The following is an 8,942-nucleotide window of genomic DNA, read 5'->3' on the forward strand; positions in this document are numbered from 1 at the left end:
CGGCGTCCTGCATAGCCTGAGTCGCTTTGGGACGTTAAACACCCATAAACCAAACCAAATCAAACCAAACTCTCCTTAGGCTCTTTCCAAACACCCTGCTGTGCCCGGCGGTTCTCAAGCACTCTGATTCTTCTTTTGACGGCCACTACTCATTCTGTGGGGAGGTGGCCTACACCTTTCACATGGTTTGGGCATGCAAGCAAAATCCTTCTCCCCCCCCCCCCCCCCCATCACCCCTTCCCCTCACGAGAGGACTGGGAGGCGGCTCTGCTCGGCTGCCAGGAACTATCGGCCCAACAGGCCCTGGTTCGATCGGCGGATCTTCACAGCGGTCAGGACCAACGGGATCCCGGATTGAGGGACTCCGCCTTGTATTGTAAGGGGCGAGACCCACTAGGGGCCTCTCCCTCCCCGAGCACCTCTCTTTATATATAGATAAATAAATGCTTTTCACCCCCACCACCGTCCGTGTGCATCTTGCTGGCTCGTGCTGACCGCCGAAACCGAGGCCACGCTCTCGCTCCCGCAGGAATCCCCTCGCACTCTGCTTCGCTGGCATTATCAAGGATTCCTCGCAGCGACCGCCACATCTGACTATCAAATGTTCAGTCATGCGCAGTTGCGTTGTCTGCGCGCGCATCTAGATGACTGGAAGGGAGCGCGCGCATTTCAAATGGCTAAGAAAGGAGCCGTACAGCCCTACAGTTTAAACCCGCTCGATTGGGCCTCTACTTGCACGCTAGGCCCGTGTCGTACGTAGCTCTCGTCACGCTCATTACGTCGCCTCGCGACGTTTATGACTGGGCAAAATTTTAGAGGAAACATTTCGGAGACGTCGAATCTGGAGGTGCTCGAGAAGCAGTGGCTTCTCTTTTAGTGCGAAAGCTCTGCTTCACGGGGTCAAACTCGGCCAATAATCTTGTGGCTTGCACGAACTTGAGGGTGCAGAAATAAAATAAATATTGCCGTGACTGAGCTTCGAACCCGAAGCGGCGCGAACAGATCAGCTTCGCTGGCCATTGCACGAGAGCACTATGCTATCAGCACAGCCGATTACGCCTCGTGTTAACCTGCAATACATTCTCACACTATGCATTGCTCATCGTTGTCTTCATCAACTTCCATCTGTGGCGCAAACAGACCAGATCAGCTTAACCTCCATCAGAGCTTAGCCTGAGTCTAATACCTAGGTTTTCTGTATATTTGCTCGATTTTCAGGTAATAAAGTCAGTTGAAGTTAGCGCTTGTCCTACGTCGTTCTTCTGCTGTGTGTGTGTTTTTCGGCGCTACTGTTTTCCTTTCTCGAGTACAGTCAACCATCTAGCCCAAATAGAAGTTCTTCTAAACCGTCGCCAGACGTTCCGATGACCCAGACGAGCAAAACCATGAGCCAACCAGGCTAAACGCATGCTTTCGCACAAATACTCGGCTTAACTACATTAAAACCCTACCACTTTTTCTTTTTTTTTCTTAGATGAAATTCTCCCCTGTACCCTGCTTTCTGTGCTGTTCCTGCCTGAGAGATGGGTTAAGCACAACGGCTTGTTAGCGTACATTTCCGATACCTGAAAATTTTCATGTCTTGTGTAGCCATGGTTTAAAACCTAAGTGTGCAGCTGCTGTTCAGATACTCCGCTGCGCTTCTTCAGTAGACCGTAACACGAAGCCCGAGCTCAGCGCGCGGATCATGCTCGCTTCATCAATCCGTAGCCTTCTACTGCGGGTCTCTAAGTTCATGTACCGCTTCGGGACGTCGAACCTTAGATGTCCTGCTGTCACGCCATATATCATGTCCTGTACCATTCATAAACGTATACCATACCACGCCACCGCGCCATACCATACCATACCATACCATACCATACCATACCATAATATGTCATACTATTCTTGACACAACGCTGGGCTCGTTCAAATCACAACTATAATTTCCTCGTTGCCTTTCAAAAACCCTGGCCTCTGCGGGGTGATTTATTGTATTTTCGAGTAAAAGGCCGGCAACTCGTAGGTAAAATCTCCACCGCTGGCGCGTTCCGCGCTTTCATGCTGTGCTGTGGTCCCTTCGTTTGGTTCTCCTAGTGGAGTCTGTATGTTCAAACACTTCCTCCTGGTGGGATCAAGAAAAGAAAAAGGACCTGCGGCTGCACAAGTCTCAGGAGTTTATCCCGCCCGAAAATAAATTATGTAAGTACACGTATGAGGCTTTCGCTTCAGGTCAGCCATGACAACAGGGAGTCGCGTTCCTGTAGCCACGGAGTAATAACGTCCCTCTTGAATACCTTTGGGAAAACTTCAAAAATGCTTCGGAAAGAACGAGGCTGAGGCTTTGCTGGAGCATGTACGATGCTAGTCTTGCTCAGTGTCCTTTTACAGCCGTCATAAGGCTGGAAATTCAAGGGTCGATGCACTCAAATACAAGACAACTCTGTGCAACGCAACTACAAGAAATATAAAATAGAGCGTCTTATCAGTGTGTGCTGCGGGGCACCGCCCAACCATCTCAACCGAGAATGCAGGAGACGGAAAAGGAACGGGGAAAAGGGATCGACCCATAAAACCCTGTGCTGTTGTTGTTGGCGGGTCTGATGGCCTCTATGGCCCATGTAGTAATCAGAGCCTCAATGATTCATCTTCTTAATCGTATTCTTCCAGTTCCACTTGTATAACGCTCCGTTCTACCGAGGTTACTTGTACAAGGGTGTCAGGAGAGCCTGTAAATACTGAGAATTAATGCTTTTTTCTCGTGTTGGATGCAGATGTAAAAAATAAACTTTATTGTTGAGTATTAAGTTTTCCTTTTGACATTGTTTGCGGCTGCGTGTCATCGCCTTCAGATCTTTGGTGTATACCGTCTCGGCGCTCCTTCTACAACTCTTAAGTAATTAACACTTCCACAACTCTTAAGTAATTAACAAACCTGCCCATTCCGTATTTGCTCAGTGTTGTCGCTTTATGCTTTCAAATTGTTCGGTACACACAGGTCGAAAGTGCAGAACAAACGACCGATCGTTCTGAGTGTCAAGCAGTAAATGCGTACTCCATATGCAGACTGGTCATAGACCAGTTAAAACGTGTAGTAGAGTTATAAACGCGGCCTTCGATGCGTAGTGCAGTTTCATGTCCTCTGCAACAGCCAGAGGCGACGCTTTCCGCTTCTCTGGCATACGGGTAATCGAACGGGGCGTCTAAAGCATTAAGTGCCGACCTTCATCAAACATGTCGAACCGACCGCAATAAGAGACGAATGCAGGTCAACAACTCCGCACAGCAGGAAGCCGTTTCGATTAGTTTCCTGGCAAAAATACACTTAGCGTAAAATTAGCGTACGATTACTAATATCTGAATGGCAAGCGTCCAATAAGCGTACGCCTCAAGCAAGAGCCGAAACAGCACGTTGTCCCCGGGCGATTCGCATATATGTAGTGTACGAGCACGTCGAATTACCTCGGTGCCTGGTGAATTTCCGAGCGCTACGCCCTCAATGACCGTTTCGTGAGGGAGGTCGAACGACTCTTGAAGAAAGCATAACTGTGGGCCGCGTATGTGTAAGGTTCACCGGCCCATTAGGGCATGTACTCTGGCCCCTTTTCACGGGCCCCATAAGAGTACACCGCTAACGCCCTCCTGTGCGAGACCTTGGACTAGACAAACAAGGCACCCAGCTCATTTGGAGCTGGGCGCTGGATGACCCCAACTAATTAGGGCTATCTGACAAAGGAGCGTGCATCCCGACCGATGGGCATCGCAGATGATTACACGGTGCAGTCCTGAGAATAAAAGCGGTTTTGACGTCACAGGTTTTAATGCTTATGTGTAGCGACGTAATTATCGCAGGCACACGTATAGCCAGCTCGGAAGGAGTGCCCCTGACGCACACAAAACGTGACCGACTAATGGGGACACGTGGTGGAGTCCTTAAGTGTGCGCAACTACTTTGATTCAGGTGTCCATTTGTCCCTTGTATACATTTACGTTATTTTTTCACGCGCGCCTGTATGGTGCGAGAATAGTTCCCGACTGTGCACGACAAGCGGTAACTGGAAAAATTAAGCAAACACATGTGACAGTGCTGTAGCGCCGATTAAAGATTTCAAGTCGTTTCACCTGCGATATTTTATTACACGCATTGCAGTTCTAATGGGAAAAAAAAAATCTCAATATCTGTTAATGCGACTGAGTACGTTTCCGCGACATTGCTTTACAATATTTTATTGTTACTGTTAGTAAAAAGTCCATAAAATAAAATACAAAAAGGAAGGACAAGATTTTTGCTGGCCGCGGCATTAGCTATCCTATCCTGAAGCACCTGAGCTGCGGCCAGCAGAAATTAAAGGGACAGGGAGGGGCAAATAAAGGGGGGGGGGGGGGGGGGGGGGGGGGGGGGGGGTAACAGCAAGAAAGGACAGGGGGTAACGTATAGTATAAAATCTGTAGAGCGGAGCACCACGCCCACCGCCATTGTCTGTTCCGAACAGAAGAACACAGCCGGCGGTCGTGCGCATTCTCACTGTTCCCGCGCGCCTGTCCACAATAGAGATTTCATAAGAGCTGAAATCGAGAGCACGGATGAACGTGACGTCTCACTTCAATGACTTCCAGCTCACAAACTGAAAGAGTTAATTCACTGATGTATATTTTCCCGTTGAGGTAAATGCCATTAGTTGAGGCTCATGACGTCAGCGACACAGAACTATAGGCATGGTACATTACTCAAGGTTCTTGTTTATCTATACGCTACACTCCGATAAACTATGGCGATGATGTCTTTGCGAGAATACACATGAAAACTATATATGCCCACATTAAGAAGGAACCACCGCTGCTACCGCGTGTGGTATACTCCCCTATCAAGGCTTTGCATCCACAAAGTCATAATTACTTCCCCTGACGCAACGTTTTATTATGTAATCCCTTTGGAGGGCTCAGTACAAGACATTTTCTGAGCACTAAACCCCACACATCAAGGCTTTTAACTTCATCCTTTGTATAAGCCTGTTCAAAATAGGAACACTCTTGGGTGGAGCGAACATTCGGCCAAGTCGTAGCAATCACATATGGGCGAGGCAGCGAGGAAGTTGTAAAACGAGAGAGAGAGAGAGAGAGAGAGAGAGAGAGAGAGAGAGAGAGATGAGAGAGCGGGAGAGATGTGATTTTGTTTTTCCGCGTGCGCCCGTCATGTCGCGGGACGCGATAAGATGGGAAACGTGATGAGAGGCAGATCTTTCCCCGGCAGATGGCATGGCAGAACCCGTCGACTCTTACACTGTCGGCGGAGGAGGCCGCGACCTACGTGGCCAGGTCGAGCGTGCGCTTGTAGGCAGTTGCGCAAGAAGGTTCTATTAGCCAGGCCGGTCTGTCACCGCTGGAGAGGGTTCCTCAAATAGGCCTACACCGCACCGAAGGATTCTTTTCCGACCAAAGTTCGGAATCACACGCACCGCTGGGCGTTTATCAGGAACTTCAGGAGGGCGTGCTGTAGGGATAGTTGGTGTCGCATAACCGGGAGAAATTAGCGCGAAAATAGAGACACAGGCCAATGGAGGAAATACTTACGACGATTAACAAGCGCTACTGCCAACTGTTTTATTGAGGTATAAAGCAGAGAATATAAAGGAAAATATGAGCATGCACAAAACAGCGGGTAGTACATGCATACACACATCACGCAACCGCAGCTTGAAACAGCAAAAAGCAATTGAGAAATGCACCGTTCAGCATCATAAATCTGCAAAAGAGTGTAGCTCGCTCAGCGATCAGATATCTTTTTGATATGGAAGGCTTCTAGAAGAAGCCGAGCATTTACATTGACGCTCCTGCCCAGAGTATTGGTGTTCTCAAACCGGGCCCTAAGCGCGAGTGACACTTATTTGCAGATTTAAGACTCTGAATATGCTTTTCTCAATTACTTTTTGCCGTATCAAACTGTCGTTGCGTGATGTGTGTGCCTGTACTACCCGCTGTTTTTTTGCATGTTCATATTTTTCTCTCATATTCTCTGCTTTATGCCACAATGAAAACAGTTGGTAGTATCGCGCTTGTTAATTGTCTTATGTGTCTCCTCTCTTGTCCTTTGCCTCTGTTTTTGCGCTAATTTCTTTACACTATTCAGAAACTTCAGTGGCGGTGCGAGTTTATTTCACGCGTAAGCAGAACGCGACGTCTACAACAGTATACAGTGGACGAAACCTTACTGCGATCCCGAGGCCAGAATTCATTAAAATGATGATTGTCATTTTTAAGGCGCCAAGGGCAGAATTGGCCAAAGACAGCCGTGGAACAAGATGACTTACACTGTTCAAGGTGGGATCAGAGACCGATTTCCCCAAGCATTTCATCCCCGAAAAACCCAGCAGCAGGCCAGGGGAAAGCATGCGAGGCGGATGCTCAGACCACTAGGTCATCGCAGCGGTTTCCTGCTGGCAGAATTGGGGACAAGCGTGGAATTAGGGAACAAACTCGAGTTTATGGTGTCTAGTTGAGCTTAAGGATGGACTTCGAGAGGTCGTGTACTGCGCTCAAGAAGGTTCAGGGTAGCAGACTGGACAACAAAGCAAATGCATGAAAACGTAGCTGTAAGCGGCATTGGAGCACAGGCAGCACTAATTGGGGATCAATGGGCGAAGTCTGTCTTGCACAAGGCTTAACCGCTGGTTGGTATTGCTGACGATGATGATAATGACGATGATGGTGATGTCGATGGTCGTGGTAGAAGAGGGAACCGAGCATCACATGTCTATAAATAGCCGCAAGCATCAGTACCGATTGGTAACGATCCATTTCATGGTCGACGTCGTCGCCCTCTAACCTTCCTCGCCACGATTACTCGAGAACTTTCTTTACATTTCGACAGACGATGCGGGCTCGACAGTATATGCCAGCGCAAGCAGATGCTTGTGCTGACAGGAACGTGGCCCAATATGAGAAGCGCTGGTTGTGGACTAGACAAAGCAAAAGTTCGCTCCTGGACTCGACGAAGGCATTTTCGGCTTCCGGCTTCATTACCTAATAACCGGAGACGGAACGTGTTACGGTGACACTTCGGAATACAGAGAGACGGCGAGGGGAATTTTGGCAAAACTCTTAAGAGAACTTGACTGAAGTTTTGCCTATAGGGAAGAGTTTGACAAAACGCGACACATATTCGCAAATCGTCGCCATTATTTCTATTCATAGGAGTCAAAAACAAATAGTGCCGAATTATTCCCTATCGTTCTGGCATCACACACACCAAACATGAAAAAGCCAGCTGAATAGGAGGAACACAGTAAAATTTTAGTCAACTTTGACCCACGCCATGGGGCAAATGAAACACTGCACTGGTAAAGATGCGACGCCCTTCAAAAATGACCATATTAATCACCATATTAACCATGTTACTCATGAATGCACACGAAGTTGACTCCATGGATATCTAACCAATCTTTGCGAGTTTATTCGAATGGCAGATACTACTGAGGCCAATCTCGGCACTGTGATTTTTTTTTTTTTCATGAGCCACTACAGTCTATGCAGTTCAACCGCAATGCTTCAAGTGCAGCCTGCACGCTATGCAATATTTTTGAATTTCCTGTTTTCATCGCAACTTTTTTTCTATTTTAGTGTCACATTTAATGTTCTCTGACTCGGCACTGTTGAATGGACGTACGATTTAGTGTGATTCCTTGAGCGTGAACGCGAGGTCTTTAATGGGATTGTAGGTCAGACCTAACTAGAGTTTGTTTCAGTGTCAGAATGCGTTGTACAAATAGCTTTCATCCTCTGCAGAAGCTGAGGTTTGAAAGACGTTTTATACAGTTTCTGTTTTTCGTATCCTCTCATTCTCTTACTATTCTTTTTCTGTACTGTTGAGCCGCGAATTTCGCTCAACAGGTGAATTAACGACACAGCCACCGGGAACCCACGAAGAGGAAACGTTAAGTATCGAAATTCGAGACCTATCAAATATTCGGAGGTTAGCTCTCACGCTTTTCGCAGTAATAAGACGAATGCAGCGGGGCTGCTCAAAACCAAAAAGAGAGGGAAACGTTGAGAAAGAGAAGTTCGAGCGGCCAATATCAAAATCATCTGAGCCCATATCACAGGAAACTGATCTCAAAAAGCTGCCTGTTACTATTTCTGAATATTTACTCACTAACTTCGACTTCAAGCCGCCGCCGTGGCCGGCTGGGCTGCTGGCCCGAAAGACGCGGGTTCGATCCCAGCCGCGGCGGTCGACTTTCGATGGAGGCGAAATTCTAGAGGCCCGTGTACTGTGCGATGTCAGTGCACGTTAAAGAACCCCAGGTGGTCGAAATTTCCGGAGCCCTTCACTACAGCGTCTCCCATAGCCTGAGTCGCTTTCGGACGTTAAACCCCCATATACCATAAACTAACTTCTATTTCGTAACTCCGGAAACAGGCCGCAGGCCCAGCGCGGATTTTAATGTGGAGATTCGGAACTGTTTAGATTAAAGAAACACTGGCAGACAGCCCGTCTACAGGAGCGGGAAGGTTTCTCCCCCCCCCCCCCCCCCCCCCCCCCCCCCCCCTGTTCGCGAGCAAAGTGATTGCGAATTCCACGCGACCGGAAATGGCGCCGACTCCCTGCTCCACATCGCGGACGCATCGGCGGCGGCGCGAGCGGGAGCACCAACGCGTGCCTGCGAAATGGAGCGACCTACCGTCGTCCGCGCCGAAAAAAAGCGAGCCGTTGTGGTTACGCAAGTCGGTGCGTTCGTGCGTACGTGTGTAAACGACGACCGTCGATAGCTGAGATGCAGCTATCTGCACGGCCTCCAGCTGCGGCCGCAGTAGGTGGCGATATCTGCCACCATGAACGTGATAGCCCTCTGCAGCACTGGGCTGGAAGCAGGCCGCTCCTTTGAAACCCGGAAAGGTCGACTCTCGGACGGCGCGGCCCCTGGCGATACTCCGGTCACCGATGAAGTGCGCGAGATCTCTGA

The sequence above is a fragment of the Amblyomma americanum genome, chromosome 7 (assembly GCF_052857255.1).
Source record: "Amblyomma americanum isolate KBUSLIRL-KWMA chromosome 7, ASM5285725v1, whole genome shotgun sequence".
In the NCBI taxonomy this organism is placed as follows: Eukaryota; Metazoa; Arthropoda; class Arachnida; order Ixodida; family Ixodidae; genus Amblyomma; species Amblyomma americanum.